The 21376-nt window shown below is 40.4% G+C and overlaps 1 long non-coding RNA gene across 1 annotated transcript; it reads left to right on the top strand.

The window, feature by feature from the left end:
• The first annotated feature begins 2009 nt into the window (after positions 1-2009).
• On the top strand, positions 2010-18792 carry LOC135321810 (uncharacterized). The gene is made up of 3 exons (XR_010381889.1): positions 2010-2068; positions 5052-5192; positions 18714-18792. It is a non-coding gene; the product is annotated as an uncharacterized LOC135321810 (long non-coding RNA).
• Positions 18793-21376: the final 2584 nt, after the last annotated feature.

Here is a 21376-nt window from a genome sequence, read left to right as displayed (position 1 = left end):
GAGCCATAACTGCAGATCCCCTGGTCATCAAAAGGCTTATAGGAATTTTATGGGTAACTCTGTGCCCACACATTTGATAACCTAGATGAAATGGGCCAATTCCTTAAAAGACAGAATTCTGCCAAAACTCACAGAAGGATAAATCTGAATAGGCATATATCTGTCAAAGAAATTGAATCAATATTTAATCTCCCAAATCAGAAAGTATCAGGCCCTTATGTGTCACTGGTGAATTTCACCAAGTTAAGGAAGAAATGATACCAATTCTCTGCAGTCTCTTACAGAGTGTAAAAGTAGAGGGAACACTTCCTAACTTGTTCTGTGAGGCCAACATTATTCTCATAGCAAAACCAGGCACAGACATTACAAGAAAGGAAAACTACAGACCGGTATCTCTCATGAACACAGATGCAGAAATGCTCAACAATATATTAGCAGATTGAATCCAACAATATATAAAAAGAATTATAGAACTATGCCATAATCAATTGGGATTTATCCAGCTGTGCATGGCTGGTTTATCATTTGGTAATCAGTTGGTGTAACCCATCATATCAACAGGCTTAAGAAGAAATAAATATCATATAATCATATGAGTAGATACAGGGGAGCATTTCAAAAAATCTTAATACCCATTCATGTTTTTAAAAAATCTCAGTAAGCTAGGAATAGAGGGAACTTCCTTAACTTCTTAACTTGGTAAAGAACATCTACAGACATCCTACAGCTAACATCATACTTAATGTGTAGAAACTAGGTGCTTTTCCAGTAAGATAAGGAGCAAGGCATGGAGATCCCCTCTCACCGTGTCTTTTCAGCATCCTTCTGGAAGTCCTAGCTAATGCAGTAAGACAAGTAAGGGAAATAAAGGGTACACAGATTTGGAAGGAAGAGATGAAACTGTGTTCACAGATAGCATAGATTGTCTATATAAAAAGTTCCAAAGAAGCAACAACAAAAAGCCTCCTGACACTAGTAAGCAGTCATAGTAAGGTTACAGGATAATGATGCTCAGGCAGGTGGTAAAAAGTAATGAGCTCTCAAGTAACAAAGAATTCCTCTAAGAACCTTAGATGCATATTGCTAAATGAAAGAAGTGAATCTGAAAAGACTATACGGTGTGATTCCAACTGTAATACATTCTGATGAAGGCAAAACTATGCAGACAGTAAAAAGATCAGTGGTTGCCAGGGATTCGGGGTGAGAGAGGGAGGGAGGAGTAGGTGGATTACAGAAAATTGTTAGCACAGTGAACTATTCTGTAGGATACTGTGATGGTGGTTACATGTCATTATTCATTCGTCAAAACCTACAAAGTGTAAAACACAAAGGGTCCACCCTGATGTAAACTATGGATTTTAGTTAGTAAAAATGTGTCAGTATTGGCTCATCGGTTGTAATGAACGTAGCACACTCATGCAGATATTAATAACAGGGAAACTGTGGAGGGAGGTGGAGGTAAAGGGGTGTATAGGAACTCTGTGCTTTCTGCTCATTTTTTCTGTAACCCTAAAACTTCTCTACAAAACGAAGTGTGTTAAATAAACCACCCTGCCACATATAGCAGTGTAGATAAGTCTGTGAGGATGCTTCTTTTTACACATTTACACAATTAAAAGCTCACATCGTTAGGTACCAGTTTTTCCATGGTGAGGGGGCAGGGAATTCATTCTCAGAAATCATATATTGACAACCACTAAAGCATATTTTTAGTTCCAGCCTTCTGCTTTTCTAAGCCTTGTCATCTTTTTTGGAATTATCTTAAATTCCTTACCCTCATTATAGCGTCTTATTTCTGTACTAAAGTTCTGTTTGTCACTCATGTTTTTGTACTGCAACTATAAACACCACTGATGAAAATTTGGTTTGTTTTTAGTAGTCTTCAAAATACTTTAAATTGTAGCAACAGTTCCCTGAAATTGAGGCCCAGTCTGATAGACTCTCTTAACATCTGAAACCAGAAGGACCTCTGCTGGCCTAACTGCAAGTCTCCCTCCGCGTTCTTCTCTCACAGGTGAGGTCCTGTGGTCAGACAATCCTTCTTCCTTATCAAGGGGACCGGTTGTAGGTGAGGTTCTTGCTTATCCCTAAGTAGCAAGTTTCACTTCCTGAGCAGCCCGCAGAATTATTCAGGGAAGCCATTCATATCCTCTCGCAGGAACCAGGGGTCACTGCACCCTCTTGACACTGCAGAGCCACTTGCCACAACCCCTGGTGGTTCTCTCTGTTCCCAGGTGCACTGCCTGTGTGGCCCTGGATGGCCTGTGCCCTTCCAGCCTGGCCTGTGAGTATGTATGACGAGTAACCTTACGTGGGTCTCATCTGTCCAGTGGAGGTGTGAGGTGTTCAGCTATTTCGTTACCCCAGGGCAAGAATCCTGCCACCAACAGAGTGACTAGGAGGCAGTTCACACAGTTGGCGTCGTGAACAGGCTTGTCCGTGCATGACCGAGGTCCCCTAGTCAGTGTTAGCCGATTGCTCTTGGCTAACTGGTTCTGTGATATGGCAGGGGCCACTTGGGACACAACCACCAGTTCCTGGCAGGTTTGCACTTTGGCCTGCTCTGCTCTGTGTTCTTTTTTGTTGTTGTTGTTTTTTGGGGTGTCACTATCTCTTCCCACTCTAAAAGCTCTTGTCCCTAAAAGAGAATTGTTGATTGGCTGTGTCCCTGTGTGACCTGCCAGTCTGTTTAGCAGATGGTCTGTGAGGCTCCTGCCTGTAAAAGCAGTGACAAAAGAGCACCCTGACTGGTCAGAACTTGAGCCCCACCTACCAGAGTAACTGTCTGGTTGCTGCATGTAGCCTGGTGACCATCCCCGACTGCTCGGGGTACCTGTACCTACCATGGTTGTTGTGCACCACTGGGCACGTGAATGGCTCCTTGTGGAAAGGCAGGAGACTACCATGCCAGGGAGAATTAACCATGGTAGCCCAGTTGCCTAATGAGCTGGTGCTGTTCAGACAAGGGTAGCAGCCTTTCCCATCTCTGCTGCTCCTCCCCTCCTGCCATTGCACATGCTCTTCTGACCCTCAGGGGTGTTTAGAGGCACATTCATGGTGGCCTGTGGCCCAAATGCTGATGAGAAAGAAAAAAGGACCTGCCCCTCCAAGCGACCAGAGGAGGTAACTCAACTGTTCACCCAGTGCAAACCCTGTAGCGAAAGTACCTGAGTTTTGCTTACTCCTGCTGTTTACCAACCAGAGGACTAACCTTGGCATCATGGGCCTTGAACCAGGCTGTGGACTAAACGACCTATTATTTGTGGACTCTGAACCCAGGGACACTGACTGGCATTCCCCGGAGGAGGAGGCAGCTGCCTACGAGGTTGACTGCTGGGCTCTCTTTCCCTTGTGACCCACCCAGAAGGTCCACACTGGGTGATTAGATAGAGACAAAAACTGAAAGCCAAGGCTTTCCATGGCTAGAAATCCAAAATAACTGAGGAAATTTGTACAGAGAGAAATGAGAGAGAAAGAAACCTGCATGGCAGGAAAAAAGCCATCTCAGAGGACATTCAGTCAACTTCTGGGTTATGTCAGGCATGCTTTTGTTTCACTGTTTGTTTGTTGCAAAAAAAAAACAAATGAGAAAAGAAAAAAAACCCAACTCCCATGCTCATGGTTAGAGGGGGAAACCTCCACCCTGTGGCACAGCAAAGCAGTTAATTCAGATGCAGCATAAGCCTGGGATCCTTCAGCCACATGAAACAACCATTGCCTTGGAGCAGACCCCTAACTCTGATGATCCTGACTGGATGCTCTCTGGAGAAAGAAATCTGTTAATTTGGTCAGAGTAAAGAGAACCCCTGTTCCCTGAAGTATACCCAGTAACCATAAAAAGAAAAGAAGTGGAAAGAAAGAATGAAGGGAGGGAGACAGGGACTTAGACCCAGGGAGAGAAAACAACAAAATAACTGAAACAGAGGTCCACAGTTCTTTTGCTGTTGTTGCTATTTGAGGTAGAGTTGATGTACAATATAAGTTAGCTCCACAGCTTGACCCAATTGGAAATGCAAAATTTACTAAAATAATTTATACAACAAAAGATAAAAAGGGTGCTGACTGACTTTTGTACCTTGCAAATTAACTTTAATACCCTTGGCAAACCTTCACGGCTTTAATACAGGGCTCAAATTATAGATATACCTGGGCATCCCACTAAATTTAAACGTGTTAACCCCTGAAATCCTAGAGGAGTTGCTGAATATAAAGTAGAGTGCTATAGACTGAGTGTTTATGTCCCTCCAACATTCATATGTTGAAGTCTAATCTCCAATGTGATGGTACTTAGAGGTGGGCCTTTGGGATTAAGTTATGAGGACAGAGCCCTCCTGAACTGAGGTTAGTGCCATTAGAATAAAGACTCCAATTAGAATAAAGACTCCAGAGAACTCCTTTGCCCCTTCTGCCATGTGAGGACTTAGGAGAAGACAGCCATCTGAATGAGGAAGTTGATTCTCACCAGACACTGAATATTCTAGGCCCTCAATCCTGGACTTCTCAGCCTTTTGAACTATGAGAAATAAGTTTTCGTTGTTTATAAGCCACCTAGTCCATGTTGTTTTACTATAGCAGCCCAAACAGACTGAGACATTTAGGACAAATAGTCTGTTTCACCTTAACCAACAGAACTGTTGCCTAGGTTTCTCATGGTCATAGCATCCACGGACTTAAATTTAGTATAGTACCGCAGAAGGCATGGATGCTCTGATCCAGTGAATAATAAAATGAAATTTAATTTTTGGCACTTACCAGTTGGGTTGACAGAATGGGACCCCATGGACCGTACACCCCAATGGAAACCATTATGAAGACCTATTTAGAGAAGAAGTGATTGTCACCACTGCTTCTCTGTTTGATGATCCAGTTTAGTTTATTATTAACTGAGAAATAATGATGGTGCGTCACAGAGGATTACCACACATTAATGCTATGGCCCATGTACTAAGGATTGAATACCCAATGTTACTGAAATTACTGCCTCCATCCAAATTGCAAGCAGTAAGTATTTTGTTATTACAGGTTTGGCTAATATGTGCTCTTTTCAACAGGCTCTCAGCTACAGTTTGCCTTCCCCTCCAGAGAGACGTGGTACACTTTACCTGGCTACCCATGGGATACCTCAACAACTCTGCCATTGCAGTCTTTGCAGGCAATACCTTAACTGCGTCCAGTTGTCTCCAGGAGCACAGGTACGACATTACATTGATGACATCCTCCTCTGAGGAAATTCTTTTCACAGATTCATTTGGGACATATAAATGCTCACAAAAAAGAACTCACGAAAAGGGGGTAAGTTATTTCCCCACACATAATGCAAAGATCTGCCCCCTCAGTTAAATTCGTGAAAATTATTTGTAAACTGAGGCCTGCTCCATTCCTGACACTGGCAAGAAACAGCTGTTGACAGGGGTTTTTGTTTGTTTTTTGTTTATTTGTTTTTAGGTTTTTTTTTTTCATCATCTGTTCTTAACATACACAATGTTAATACAAACACGCCTTCTAGTCCTTTTTAGGTTCTGTAGGCAACCTATTGCCCATTTACAATTTTTTAAAATCTCACTGTTGGTGTTACTTTCAAATCAGCCCCACTTGTATAGGGCCTTCTCCAAAAACAGGCTCAAGAATCCATTCAAATTGAAATCAACAGGCACTCCTTCAGGGCTGTCAGAGACTCTTTCACTGTGGAGGCTTTAGCAGCCTCCTCTCATGGCTCTTGGAGCCCAAACCTGGGAATACCATGGTGGTGGATGAGGCCTCCTGTAAATCTATCAGCGTTGCTTTTGACAGATGCATGGCAGGCAGGGAAGGCAAACGCATGTACAGAGTAAATATCTTAGACAGTAAGTACAAAGTACTGTCCCTTTTGTGATGGAAATGGTCTAATGGAATCAACCTGGTAACAAGTAGCTAGCTGATCCATTCAGGGAGTTGTGCCAAGTTAGCTGTTCATTGTTGGCCTCTGTGGTTGTCAGATTAGGCTTTTAGCCAGATCGGCCTTGATGAGTGGAAGTCCCTGTTGCTGAGCCCATGCGTGATCTCCTTCATTGCTGCTGCAGCCACTTGGTTCATGAGCCCACTTGGCAAGGACAGAAGTAGTTGGAGAAAGGGGCTGACGGGCAGAAGGAGATTGGCATCCATAGAATCTGTCTTTCACCTAATTATTAAATATTCTGGTGAGATCACCCTTTGGTGACCATTCATATGGTACACAAATACCTTCACTCTCTGTACCCATTTGGAAAGGTCTGTGCACCGTTTTCCCCAGAACTCCTTTTTACAGATTTTCCAATGTACTCCTTCCTAGTCCTTGACCGTTCAGCTGAACCATTAGCTACTATGCATGAGTCAGTGTAGACCCATAGCTTTGGTCATCTCTCCTTTCGGGCAGAATAAACCATGTGCAATGCTCAGATTTCTGCCCACTTGAATGACTGCCTTTTACCACTGACTTTCAGGACAATTTCAGAGTGGAGTGGTGGTGCTGCATACCATGCAGAATTATCTAACCCAAGCCCGAAATTTGTTTTCTTTCCTGGTCAACTGGTTATAGGGAAGTCCTCATGAGGACATAGCTGTGGACTGAGAGAAAGGTGAGTGGAATATAGCACCAGTGGGGCTCTTGGGCACACTTGTTCCTTCAGGATCTGCTGGAGCCTAATCTTGTATATGCTGTTTCCAAGTAATGATGAAGCACTGCTGTGAACATCCAGTCGTATGGCTTGATGCATCAGAGAGCAGTCAGTTCTTGATGGGCAGCTCAGGTTCACTTGGTGACTTGGTAGCCCTTGGTTAAATGTCAGTATCCACGAAGGCCCACCAGCAGGCAAAACAAAAGCTGTTTCTGAAAAAGAAAATCGTTGTTCACAGAGGATAGCATGACTTTGCTTATGTGATTCACATACAGGGGCCTGCCAAAGGCTCTGAACAGGATCCTCATCCACTACCTACACTTAAGCAACGTTGGATCTGCTGGATAATGTACCCCCAAAAGGCACAGCAGTGTGCTTGGCAGCTTGGATCTGTTGTAGAACAGTCTCTTGTTTTGGACCCCACTCAGAATTGGTAGCTTTTCTGGTAACTCAGTAAATGGCTTGGAGCAGCAGGTGCCAGTGTGGCATATGCTGTCTCCAGAATTCAAGGTGGCCCAGTAGTTGTACCACTTTCCTGGTGGTAGGAAAGAACAGATGCAGCAACATCTTCACTTTGGAAGGAATATCTTAACATGCCCCACATCACTCAGCCCTTAGAAATCTTACCAAGGTAGCAGACCCCTGAGTCTCTGTGGGGTCTCCCACTCCCACTCCCAGGCACACCAGTATGTTGCCAGGGTGTCTTGAGTAGTTGCTCCTTCCTGCACGGTAGGTTCAGTCAGCATTACATTGTCAGTGTAATGGACCAGCAAGGTGTGTGATGGGAGAAAAGTACAATCCAGGTCTCTGTAGACTAGACTATGATACACGGGTGAAGAGTTGATATGCCCTTGAGGTAGGACAGCGAAGGTGTATTGCCGGTCTTGCCAGCAGAAAAGCAAACTTCCTATGATGGTATTTACTGACTGTTATAGAGAAAAAAAAAAAAAAAGAGCCTTTGCCACTTTGCCACTAGATAACTGCACACCAGGTACCAAGGGAGGTGTTGATTTGTTCCAGCAACAAAATCATATGTGGAAATATACCTGCAAATAGAGTCACCACCTGATTAAATTTATGATAGTTCACTGCCATTATCTAAGATCCATATGTCTTCTCCGCAGGCCATATAGGTAAGTTGAATGGAGATGTGGTAGGAATTGCCACCCCTGGGTTTTTCCTTGATGGTGGCACTAACACTTGCAGTCCCTCCAGGAATGCGATATTGCTTTTGGTTTATCATTTCCATGGGTAAAGGCAGTTCTGATGACTTCCATAAGGCCTTTACCACTGTAATAGCTCTCGCTTGACAGGTCAAGGAGCCAGTGTGAGGATTCTGAAAATTTCTGGTGTCTCTGTTCCAATTATGCACTCCACAGTTGGGGAAAGAACCATGCGAAGGGGTTGGAACACACTGAGTCCACCGTGAGATAGATCACTTGACATTCATGAGCCCATACTTTGAATGGTGTACACCAGTGATTTTTTGGGTCACTGAGAATTAGCATCACTTCAGAGCCAGTGTTGGGGAATCCCTCAAAACTCTGATCTCTTCCCCCTACCCAGTCACAGTCACACTGATAAATGGATGTAGGTTTCTTTGGGAAATGCTGGGAGGAAGATTAACACTATATGCTTTTGGCCGTGTAGCAGGTTCTTCCCCAAGAAGATCTGGACACTCCTCTATTCAAGGGACACTCTGAGTCTGTAAAACTGGCTTAGGGTTGGGAATTGATTGAGGGCGCGTGACTCTTTTTTGGTGATTTTAGTCATACTCCTGTGCATTATACCCAGAGATTTTCCACTTAGATGAAGACTTTAGTGGGCTCTCCCCATATATTTTAATTCTAGCTACACCATGATCAACTGTTAAACACCAAATATCTCTTTAAGCCAAACTGTTCTTTTGCTGCCTTGGCTCCACTGTCCATTACAGTAACCATGCCCATGTTTTTGAACAGTTAAGTGCCACATTTTGCACCAGCTACCCTAGGATCTCAGCATCCCCATTGGACTTACACATCCTTATTTGAAGGTAGTGGCCCCCCCTGTAATTTCTGACTTAGAAAAGTTCAATCACAGAACTCTTCAAGAATTCTTGGGTTTGCCTGACAAAAGGCATGTCCTCTGGACCTTCCAGGGTTGGTGAGCAAGTCTTACATAAATACCCTCTAACATTCAAACCTTCCTAAGCTTTTGGACACTTTCCTTTATGGTGTACCAAGGAAGTCTGGTAGTTCAAATTCTTTAGTGTCGGTCTATATTTTGGTCAACCAAATCAGGCAAATAATTAGAAATCATTACTAGCCCCTCAAGCTAAAATATTCAAAATATCATCTTAGTGAGCCCACATCAATAAATTAAACCTGATCTAATTTTATATTTTTTCCACTTTGATCCCAAACATATTCCTCAGGTTTCTATTAAAACATTAAAACATTAAAACATCTTTTATAATCCATCCCAATGGGAAACTTACAGGAAAGGGAACTCTGAGAAATGTAGTTCAGCCTAGTCTAGGTAACACATTACAAAGCAACCACAATGGTCTATAAAGGAACTGTGAAATCAGTTCAGTAAATCAGGGCTAATATTTTTAATGAACTAGAATAAAACAGATAGCATCAGAATTCATTACAGATATAGGTAATTATTGTTTTATGAAAATTTTTATAATCAGTTATATATTGTCCTGGATGGATAACCCACCCCCCACCCCCACCCTGAAATCCATAGATTGAAGCACTAATCTCGGTGTGACTGTTTGGAAGATAGAGCTTTTAAAGAGATAATGTTTAGTGATGTCATAAGGGTTGGGGCCCTAATCCAACATGGCTGGTGTCCTTATAAGAAGAGGAAGAGACACCAGGGATGCTCATGCACAGAGAAAAGGACATTTGAGAAGGAGGCCATCTGCAACCCAAGGAGAGAGACCTTAGGAGAAAACAAACCTACCAACACCTTGATCTTGGACTTCCAGAACTGAGCAAATTTTTTTTTTAAGTCACCCAGCCTGTGGTATTTTCTTATGGCAGCTGAATGTTTGTGGTTCCCCCCACCCCTGCCTCAAATTCATATGTTGACATCTAACCCCCCGTATGCTGGCATTAGGAGGTAGGGCCTTTGGGGGTGACTAGGTCAGGAGAGTGGAGCCATCATGAATGGGATCAGAGCTCCCCAGCCTTTCCACCGTGTGAGGTGCTGGCTACAACCAGGAAAGGGCTCTCACCAGAATGCAACCATGCTTGTGCGTTAATCTTGGAGTCCCCACCTGCCAGAACTGTGAAAAATAAATTTCTCTTGTTGATAAGCTACTTAATGCATGGTGTTTTGTTATAGCAACCTGAATACAGTGAGACCGCAGCCTTAGCAGATTAGTACCTATGTACAGAGGCAGCTTTAAAAAAAAATAAGACTTTTTAAGAGCAGTTTTAGGTTCTTAGCAAAATTGAGGGGAAGGTACAGAGATTTCCCATTTACCACCTGCCTTCCACATGTGCATAGCCTCCCCTATTACCAACTTCTCCCGGAAGAGTGGTGCATATGTTACAATTGATGGACCTACATTGACACACCATAATCCTTTAAAAGTCCATAGTTTACATTACAGTTCACCCTTGGTATTGCATATCCTATGGGTTTGGGCAAATGTATAGATGACATGTATCCATCATTATGGTATCATACAGAGTATTTTCACTGCCCCGAAAGTCATCTGCACTCTGCCTATTCATCGTTCCATCTCCACCCCAACTCCTGACCTTTTCATTGTCTCCATAGTTTCTCCTTTTCTGTAAACTCTTTATCCCACATTACTACTTTAACTTTTTACCAAGGTGTCATTTAGTATACAAAATATTTTATTTACTCTCTTTATTATTTTATATTCCCTCACTAGAATATAAACTCCATCAGAACTGTGAGTTTTATGTATTTTACACACTAACTCCAGTGCCTAAAGCTGGCACTTAATACTCAGTGAATGAATCTTGAATGAATGTTTGCATTGGGTTATGAATTAAAATGTAGGTCTTGCTATAAACTGAGGTTGAAAATATTTGCAAACTTTGGCAATTACTTACACACAGCTAAAGCTAAACACAGTCTTATCATACAATCTAGCCATTGCTCTCCTAGGTAATTACTCAACTTATTTGAAAATTTACATTCATACAAAAGCTTGCATGTGAATATTTATAGCAGCTTTATTGTTTCCAAAATTGGAAGTAACCAAGAGACCCTTCAATAGGTGAATGGGTAAACAAATTGTGGTACATCTATACAATGGAATATTATTCAGTGATAAGAAGAAATGAGGTGTTAAGCCACTAAAAGTCATGGAGGAAACTTAAATGCATATTGCTTAGTGGAAGAAACCAGTCTGAAAGGGCTACACAATGTATGATTCATATTATATGACTTTGAAAGGGGCAAAACTATAGAGAGGAAAATGAGCAGTATTTGCAAGAGTTGGGAGGGTTGAATAGATGAAGCACAGAATATTTTTTTGTGAGTGGTGAAGCTACTTATTATTCTGTATAATACCATAATGATGGATACATGACATTATGCAATTGTCCAAACTTACAGAAGTTTAGAGCATAAATAGGAGCCTTAATATTGGCATATATATATAATATATTTTATATTATGTATTAAATTTATATATATATGTGTGTATATATATATATTTTATATTACAAAATTTATATATGTATGTGTGTGTATGTGTATATATATATATATACACACACACAGAGTGTATATATGTATATATATATACAGAGAGAGAGAGAGAGAGAAAGAAGTTCCTGGGATACCAGGAAGGTATGACAAGAGAGTCTATGAAACAACCTCACTGAAGGAGGTGGGGGGAAAAGATGCTAAATGATTTTGGAAATGAGTGGAGACTGTAAGTTTCAAGAAAAAAAAGAAAGTACACATAAGCATTCTACTCTAGTTGATAAAGTTGTTTCCGTGGGGTATGGTGAACAATTCTGATACCGCTATACATTTATACTGAAATGAAACAATTAAGAAAGTGGCTGGCAGGTCAGGGAGCCATACTATTGCATTCGGAGGTTACATATCAGCAAAAGAGGAGGCTAGAAGGATCCAAATGGTACTGGATTTGAGTGAAACAACAGTATGATCTCATGTTTACTTAATTTAATACAGATACACGTGGTTACATATGAGAATTTTATAAATAGGCTTATATAGACGTTAATATATACAAAATATTCCCTTGCTCTGTCAGCTGAGTGTAAAAGCACCAATATACCCTAGTAGCAGTATGTCCATGCAGTGCCCGGATCTTGATTACTAATACCATTCTCTCATAAAAGGAACCAGGGCTTCTTGGAGAAATTGCAGCTTCTAGGACTGGGGCAGGAAATATATAGGAGGAACCTGAAGCATCTTAGAGTACTGGAAAATAAGGAAGTGCTCAAAAAAACAAAAACAGAAACACCACCAACCTTGATGAGGATGTGCCAAAGAGTCACAGGAGCCAACTAAGGTAGCTGCTGGTGGCCAAACCTAAAGCAACTTGTATTATTACCCAATTATAAAATAAAGATGAGTCCATACCAATATTAAAACATTATTGACTAAATAACTGGGGGAGAAGAGACAGATCTCCTATGTAGAATTCCAAGTAAGATTGCCACCAAGGATGGGGAGCATAAATCCCCATTCCCATGCCTGTGTGTGGTTACTCCTTCCAAAGTGTACAGTATGGAAAGGACATAAAAAATGTAACTTGACCATGGAGAAACTAGACGAACAGGTGACCAAGGGCAGTATCAACAGTGATAAATCATGTTGATGGTATGTGCCTTCGGTATGATGTGATGAAAGCAGCACTTTACCTGTGTGCCCTTCCTCCCCAAATCCCACAACCACCATTTGATCTTGAGAAAAATTTCAAGTGTTGGTTAAGAGGCATACTGAAAAGTACTTGACCAGTACTTCTCAAAACTGCTAAGGTCATACAAAACAAGGAAAGTCTGAGAAACTGCCATAGCCAAGAAATGCTTAAGTTGACATGACAATCAAATGTAATGTGATATTCTGGATGGGGTCCTGGGACAGAAAATGATGTTAGGTTAAAAACTAAGAAAATCTGAGCAAAGTGTGGCTATTAATAGTCATTTATCAGTATTAGTTCATTAATTGTAACAAACATGCCATATTGATATAAAATCTAATAATAGGGGGAATTAGATGGTTTGGGTTATATGGAAACTCCCTACTATCTTCTCAAGTTTTCTATAAATCTAAAATTACTCTAAAGTTAAAATCTATCTTTTAAATGTAATGATAGAATTGAAGATTATTATTTTACAAACTCCAGTGAATTAATGGTGTCATTAGTTGTTACATCACAAAGGGAGCCTGCCAGTTAATTATAAGTCTCTTGGTAAAAGAACACACACTATGAGTAGTCTTGCTGAAGTGATCACCCTTAGCATGATTGGGCCTCTCAATCCAGCAGCCAGTTTGCATGGAAAACAGAGGACATTGTGTCATTATTAGTCTTGCCTGAATTGGTTTATTGTAGTGTTTGACTTTAATCACAGGACTTGGAAATACTAAGAAAAGCCCTAAGGGAAACATATTCCAGACATACTGTTCCTTACCTCCCTTGTGCAGTAGCAGTCCAATTTCTTTTTGGTAGCCAGGATCAATCACCCCAATCATCACAAGGTCTCCCTTTTCGGCTTATTGAATTGGAGACATGAGGAGCCCAAAGTGGCCAGGTGACAATCTTAACTTCCAGTTCAATGGATTTATTTCCCCCTTTGGACCTAATACCTCTAGGCCAGCAGAGCAGAAGGTTGTGGGGACAGGAAGCAAAAAAATTGCTACAGGGTCATTGTGGATAATAGTGAGTAATGCAAATCTCATCTCCACCCCTTGATTCCATGACCTGTGAATCCTGGCTGCAGGGGAAACAGCACCAAATACTCAATGCTGATTCCGAGCACATACAGCCTCCTGGAGAACCTTGCCTAGTTTATGAAAGGTATTGCCACCTAGCTGGCACTGTAACTGAATCTTCAAAACATTCAATCAAGCCACCTGCTTCAGGATGGTAGCGAAAGTGGAATGACTAATGAATTCCATGAGCATAGGCTTATCACCTCACTTCATTTGCTGTGAAGAGAGTTCCTTGATCAGAAGCAATGCTGTGTGGAATACCATGCTCCTTCTATGATGGAAGCAGTCTGATATAATCAGCGTGTCTCCAGGTAGATGACTGATCACCCTCAGGAATGGTGTCATATAGATATCTTTAGTTAGGTAGATAGATAGATAGATAGATAGATAGATAGATAGATAGATAGATAGATAGATAGATATAGATAGACATATATCTATATATAAATTATATATATGTTTTTATCTTATATATATGTGTGTGTGTGTGTGTGTGTGTGTGTGTGTGTGTGTGTGTGTGTATAAAGATATATGCACACATAGCAGGCAGTGTTGGTCTCTGCTGCCGGCACGTTGGGCTCTCAGCGGCTGCTATAGCCACATTGGCCTTGGTGAGTGGAAGCCTGTGTTGCTGAGCTCATGTGGAACCTCCATCCTTACCTCCATAGCCACTTTGTTCATGGGCCCATTGGGTGATGACAGGTGTGGCTGGAGTAAAGAGTTGGACCTGTATCCAGAGAACAAGTCATTCCATCACTTATCTACTTATTATTAAAATTTTCTCTGATGAGGTCACCTCTTGGTGAACATTTACCTGGGACACAAATATTTTCACTTTTTTTTTTCTTTTTTGCCCATTCAGAGAAGTCTGTCCACCTAGCTTTTCCCTAGACTTTGTTGTCATCAATTTTCCAGTCGTCTTTCTGCCAAGTCCCTGACTATCAAGCCAAACGACAGACCATAGCCCATGAATTAGTGTAATTGCATGTCTTGTTGTTTCTCCTTCCAAGTTGTGAGATAACAGAATGAATATTATATATACATCTCTGACCCAGGTTCCTGGCACAGAGCTTCTGAAACCTTTGTAATTTCCTAAGGGGTAAGAGCACTAGAAGCATCTTTTGTTCTAATATTTGCCTTTGACCCCATCCCTTTCACAGGGCTCCTGAAACCCTTGTAAATTACTAAATGATAAGAGCAGTAGGAGCATCTTTTCTGCTGAGGAGACTCTGAGTGGGCCCCTGGATGGCTCCTGGATGGGACCTGGTCACCAGTAAGACCAAGTCTCGATTAGAAGCTTGGAATTTCCAGTGGGGAGGATATAGCTCAGTGGTAGAGCACATGCTTAGCAAGCACAAGGTCCTGACCTCCACTAAAAATAAATAAATAAGCCTAATTACCTCCCTCCAAAATATTAATAAAGTTTTTAAAAAACAAGCTGCAATAAAATTTTTTTTTAAAAAAGAAGCTTGGAATTTTGAGCCCCAATCCTCATCTTCCAGAAAGGGGCTAGAAATGGAGCTCATAATTGGTCATGCCTATGTGAGTAAGACCCCATAAAATCCCCAAAGGATAGGGTTCAGGGAGCTTCCAGGTTGATGAAAAAATCCACACCACGAGGGTGAAACACCCCAACTCAGGATACTCTCAGACCTTGCCTTATGTACCTCCTTATCTGGCTACACACCTGTATTCCTTATCATATCCTTTAATAAGCTGATAAATGTTAAGTGTTTACATGAGTTCAGTGAGCTGCTCTAGGAAATTAATCAAACCTGAGCATTGTGGGAACCTCCAGTTTGTAGACAAATTGGACAGAAGTTGTGGGTAACCTGGGGACCTACTACCTGCAGTTGGCATCTGATCATAGAATGGTAGAAGTCTTGTGGGAATGAGCCCTTATCCTGTGTGATCTGACACTATCTCCAGATACATAGTGTTAAGATTGAGGTAAATTGTAAGACATCCATCTGGTGTCACAGAGAATTACTTGCTACGAGGAAAATCCTCCACACATTTGAAGACTGGAAGTGTCCTGTGTGAGTGTTCTATGTGAAAGTAAAAGATACTCCTAGGTGGAAAACTGAGTTTTTTCTTTAAACAAGCAAAATGAACCACCAGGGGCCCTTTTTAAAATTCTTCCCATAAGGAAGATTTTCCTTTATGGTTTGTTCAAGAATGTTCCAGAAAGGGCCAGCAGTGCTGCACTTGCTCACTTTTGGTAAATGCCTACATATTTTGCAGGACCGTATGTAAACCAGGTCCTAGTTCTCTCTTTCTCTGTCTACTGATCATAGACAACTCCCCATGAGGACATAGATGCATGCGGGGAGGGAGAAGGTAGTGTAGCAGGAATGGGAACCACAGACATTTGTTCCATTTCTTTTTTTTTTTTTTTCACTTTTCTGTTTTATTAGGTAAAACTGACACAATTTAACTGCACATATACAATATATTGCATGTAAATACATATATGTAATATACTGTACATATTTTTAAAATTTACATATACATACTGTTCATTGTTTCTAAGAACAATTTAGAGCTTTAGCTTTTTAAACTTACATAGTTATCAAAGGAATAAAGCCAACCACAAAATAAGAATCAACAGAATGCAGTAATCCAATCATAAAGGACAGTCAAATGTGCTTACACGTACTCAAGAAATCAATCATTCCAACTTATAAATAAGAAGTAGTTCATCTGTGTCCTTTTTTTTTAGATTCCACATATAAATGATATCATATGGCATTTTTCTTTCTCTTTCTGGCTTACTTCACATAGAATGATGATCTCCAGGACCATCCAATTTGCTGCAAATGGCATTATTTTATTCTTTTTAATGGCTAAGTAGCATTCCATTGAATATATTATATCACATCTTCTTCATCTAGTCATCTGTTGATGGACTTTTGGGTTGTTTCCATGTCTTGGCTATTGCAAACAGTGCTGCCATGAACATTGGGGTGCATGTCTTTTTGAGTTATATGTGTCTCTGGGTATATGCCCAGGAGTGGGACTGCCAGAACACATGGTAGGTCTATTTTTAGTTTTCTAAGGAACCTCCATAATGTCCTCCATAGTGCTGCACCAATTTACATTCCCACCAACAGCGTAAGAGGGTTGCTTTTTCTCCACACCCTCTCCAGCACTTACCATTTATGGACTTTTTAATGATGGCATTTCTGACTGATGTGAGGTGATATGTAGTTGTAGTTTTGATTTGCATTTCTCTAACATTTCGTGATGTTGAACATCTTTTCGTGTGCTTATTGGCCATCTGTCTGTCCTCTTTGAAAAGATGTTTATTTAGGTCTTCTGCCCATTTTTTGATTGGGTTGCTTGGTTTTTTTTTTTTGGTAGTGATATGTGCTGTTTGTATATTTTGAGAATTAATCACTTGTCAGCCACATCATTTGCAAATATTTTCTCCTATTCTGTAGATTGTCTTTCTGTTTTGTTGATGGTATCCTTAGCTGTGCAAAAGCTTTAATGTTTAGCATTTGGTCCATTTCTTCATGAAATGTACTTGTGCCTTCAGGGCCTGCTTGAACCCAGTCTCATATACCACTTCCATTTGCTAATTCAGTGCTGCTGTGCTTATGGCTTGGTGGGTTGGGGAACACTCAGTTGATTACAGGCAAGTTAGGCCATGTATTTGGGTTCTATAGAGAAACAGAAACAATAGGATATATATACACACACACACACATACATATACACACACCAACAGACTATATATTTTTAATATAGAAACTGGCTGACATGATTATGGAAACCAAGATGTTCCAAGTTCTGCAATCAGCAAGCTGAGGAGAGCTAATGCTATAAATCCAGTCCAACTCTGAAGCCAGGAAAAAACTGATATCTCAGATCATGCAGTCAGGGAGGAGGAGTTCCCTCTTACTCTTAGCAGGGTCAGTCTTTTTGTTTTATTCATGCCTTCAACTGATTGGATGAGGGAAACCCACATTAGGGACAGTAATCTGCTTTACTCTGATTCAAATGTTAATCTCACCTTTACAGACACACACAAAATAATTTTTGACCAAACACCTTTACAGAGACACACAAAATAATTTTTGACCAAACATCTGTGTACCCTATGACCCAGTCAAATTGATACATAAAATTAATCATCACAAGTTGCATGCAACTTGGTGGCCCATGGTTACACATTCAATCCCTTTAGGCCAAAGCTGTTTCTCAAAAGGAGAATAGTTATCTGCAAATGATGAGGGGGGTGGGCTTTGCTTCAAAATCCTAAAAGCCTGTCCTGTGATTCACCTGTATGGGCCTGTCAAAGGCTCCAAACAGCATCCCTATCTGCCACTGACACTTTAAGCATGTGTAGAAGGGGTATCTTGACATGCTCCACACCATTGAACCCTAGAAATTTCACTAAGGTTAAATTTCCCTGAATTTTTTTTTCAAATTTATTTCCCACCATTTGACATGCAAATATATTTCTGCCCTTTTCTTTCTCTTGTCATTCAGGGACTTCCATAAAATAATGCAAATATTGGTTTTCTTGATGATATTCCATAAGTCTCATAAGCTTTCTTCATTCTTTTTCATCTTTTTTTTTTTTTTCTGTATGTTCCTCTGGATAATTTCAAATGACCTGTCTGTGAGTTCACTTGTTCTTTCTTCTGCTTGATTGGATCTATTGTTGAGGCTCTCTCCATTGAAGTGTCCAGTTCAGTCTTTATATTCTTAGCTCCAGAATTTGTTTGGTTCCTTTTTATGGTTTCTTTCTGTTGAAGTTCTCATTCCATTCGTATATTGTATTTCTGATTTCTTTTAGCTGTTTATTTGTGTTCTCTTGTAGCTAACTGAGCTTCTTTAAGGTGATTATTGTAAATTCTTTGTCAGGCGGTTCATAGATCTCCATTTTTTTAAGGTTGGTCACCAGAGCTTTATTTTGTTCCTGTGGTGGTGTTTTTTCCCTAATTCTTTGTTATCCATGTAGCCTTGTGTTAGTATCTCTGTGTTTGAAGAAGCAGTCACCTCTTCCAGTCTTTACAGACTAGCATTGTCAGGGAAAGCCCTAGTTGGCAGGATCTGCAGGTGGATGGGCCAGTGCTGGGACCTGCAGTGAAATTGGACATTCACTTTGCTCTCTTTCCTCCACAGGAGAATTCAGAGGCTGAGGGAATCTCTTTTGGTATTTCATGGTGCAGCCCAGGGGAAGAAGTGATGCAGGTATAATGTGACTGTTTCTCTTACTCTTTTCAGTGTATCTTTTTTCATTTTTGTGCTCCACCAGTGTGCTGTAACCTCTCATTTGGATTTTGGAGCTCTCCTGAAGTTATTTTCACCCATGGGTTGTTGTTAAATTTATGTTTCTGTGGAGAGACAAGGCTGGAACCTTATTTTTGCCATCTTGCTGACATCAGTCCTGAATTTATATTTAGATCTTTTAAAACCTTTCATTGAAGTTTTCATTAGGCAAATGTACAAGTCTTTCAGTTTTCACTGTAAGAAAATTTCACTGTAAATTTCTCTTTCACTTTCTTTGGTTAAATTGATTCCTAAGAATTTTTTTTTTGATGCTATTGCAAGTGAGTTTTTTTATTTTAATTTCATTTTTGGATTGCTCATTGCTAATGTATGCAGGCTCAATAGATATTTATTTATTGATCTTGTATCCTGTAACTTTGTTGAACTCATTTATTAGTTCTGACATTTATCTAAGAATTTTCTATATACAAGGTCATGTCATCTGTATGTAGAGATAGCTTTACCTTTTAATTTCCCATCTGGATGACTTTTATTCCATCTTCTTGCCTAATTGCCCTGAAATCTTCAGTGCAAAATTAACTAGAAGCGGTGAGAGTGGTATAAGGGCAAATACAAATGAAGAATAAGAAGCTTAATATTCTCTGTTAAAAATAAAGGAAAAGATGTCCCCCCTTCTTTTCCTTAGAGCATTTTCTCTTGTAAACTTGTAACTGTAAATTCTTTATCTACTCCTTTAAGATGAATATGAATCTTTTTAAAAGCCTCATGGCAGTTTCAAACCCCTAGAATATCTTTCTCAAGGAGCCTCAGAGCCATCTCTTTGAAATGGACACTTCAAGGGGAATAGTACTTAGTTTCTTTGGGAGTGTGGGAGCCTAACCTCAATGCGTGCCTTGCTCCAAGTTACAAAACTACCTCCTGTCATAAAGATATGAGGAACTTATTTTTCCTTTTATAAAGATAATTAATTAACACAGGTGGTCATCCCAACTACCAGGAGAATTTAGAATAATCTATATGCAATATATGGTGCTGTCAAGTCTTCTTACTTGAGGACTATTGTTTATCTTGAGAACATGTGTGTAATGAGTTGTATCTGTTTGGCTATATAAAAGGGTGAGTATATTTCTGTCTTTGTAGTCTCTTAGCAGATTGCCTGTAATGCCCATCACATTCTGGTTTAGTGCACATCACATTCTGGTTTAATACTTAGTCAATAATAAAATTCTTTTCTTTTTCTTCTACTTTTGTGTAAAGGTTTTCTGTGTTGGGACAAAATTTTATCAGCGACAGTTTTGGTGATGAGAATGGGATGAGTCTGGCAGTTCCTGACTTGGGCAGATCAGCTGGAAGCCTGTGGCCACACAATAGTCAAGTAAAGGCCCTAAATTATAAACAGTCTTCTTCTTTCTAATTCTCTGCTCTTTTGGTGTACTAGCCAAACAAACCACCCTGTCCAAATTTAAGATTTTACTGTTGAATAAGCATGGATAATTAGGGGCTCTAAAATCTTATCAGGATCACCATGTGGTTAGAAAATACGGAAAGCTATGAATGCTGTCTGTAGGGCCATTTTTTAAACTGTCATACTTGGGATGGGCATGCACATGCGATTCCAGTCCTGCAGTTACTAGCAGACAATTCTTTTGATTTGCAGAGGGTTTTAGAAGGGCTTTATCCCAGTAAATGAGTTAATTATATTTATGGGATGAACATCATTCTAATCATTTTAAGAGGAAAGTTAAAAAATATTACTTGGATAGCCAGAAGGAAATATTTTTAAAAACAGAAGAGAGAATGTGAGAATTAAAGGCATTTTCTCTTTCACGGAACCTTGCTACTCCTCACTCAGTTGGTCCCTCCCTGCTCCTTATGCTTCCCCTGAATATCTCCCTCCCTGCTCACCTCTCCAAGCCTCAAACTGACTCAGGGGAAGAGAGAGGTGATAATCTTTTAGATGGGTGGTAACTTTTAGAGCACAGCTTCTTTAGCCGGTAATAAATTACTTGCTCAGTTTGAAGACATGGGGTTATGTACTTCATGGCCTAGGCTGAGTCCACTTAATGTCTTAGACAAGATTACCATTTCAGGAGTCTTTTATTATCCACATACCATGTAGCTAGAAAGGCAGAAATGATAGAGAATTATGGAAAGATTAAGAACTTGGATAAAAGTGCATGTCTGCATAGAAAGGCAACAGATGGAGAATAGCTGTGCTAGGCACTTGGGAAAAGGCAAATAAACAAGGTATTACCCTAATTAATGTAAACACGTAAAGGGAAACCAAAGTGCTCACGTGATTTACATTTTTCTTGTGTTAATGTGAAGGAAATCAGTCCATCCTAATTGGGGCACCAGCAAAGCTGATGCCATTGAGAGGCTACCCAGAACTCCTGGGTAATGTAGACGTGTTTCTCACAAGCTGATATTCCTCATTTAAAGGCTTCTTTTCCCCATGCCCCAGAATTTCACAGAAGTACGCCTCAGTGTGTTTTCAGTTTACAGCCTACATATGGGAATGTACTGTGATTACTGCATGGCATTCAACAACCAGC

Source organism: Camelus dromedarius, chromosome 8 (assembly GCF_036321535.1).
Source record: "Camelus dromedarius isolate mCamDro1 chromosome 8, mCamDro1.pat, whole genome shotgun sequence".
Taxonomy (NCBI): Eukaryota; Metazoa; Chordata; class Mammalia; order Artiodactyla; family Camelidae; genus Camelus; species Camelus dromedarius.
This window is presented reverse-complemented; position numbering and strand designations above follow the sequence as displayed.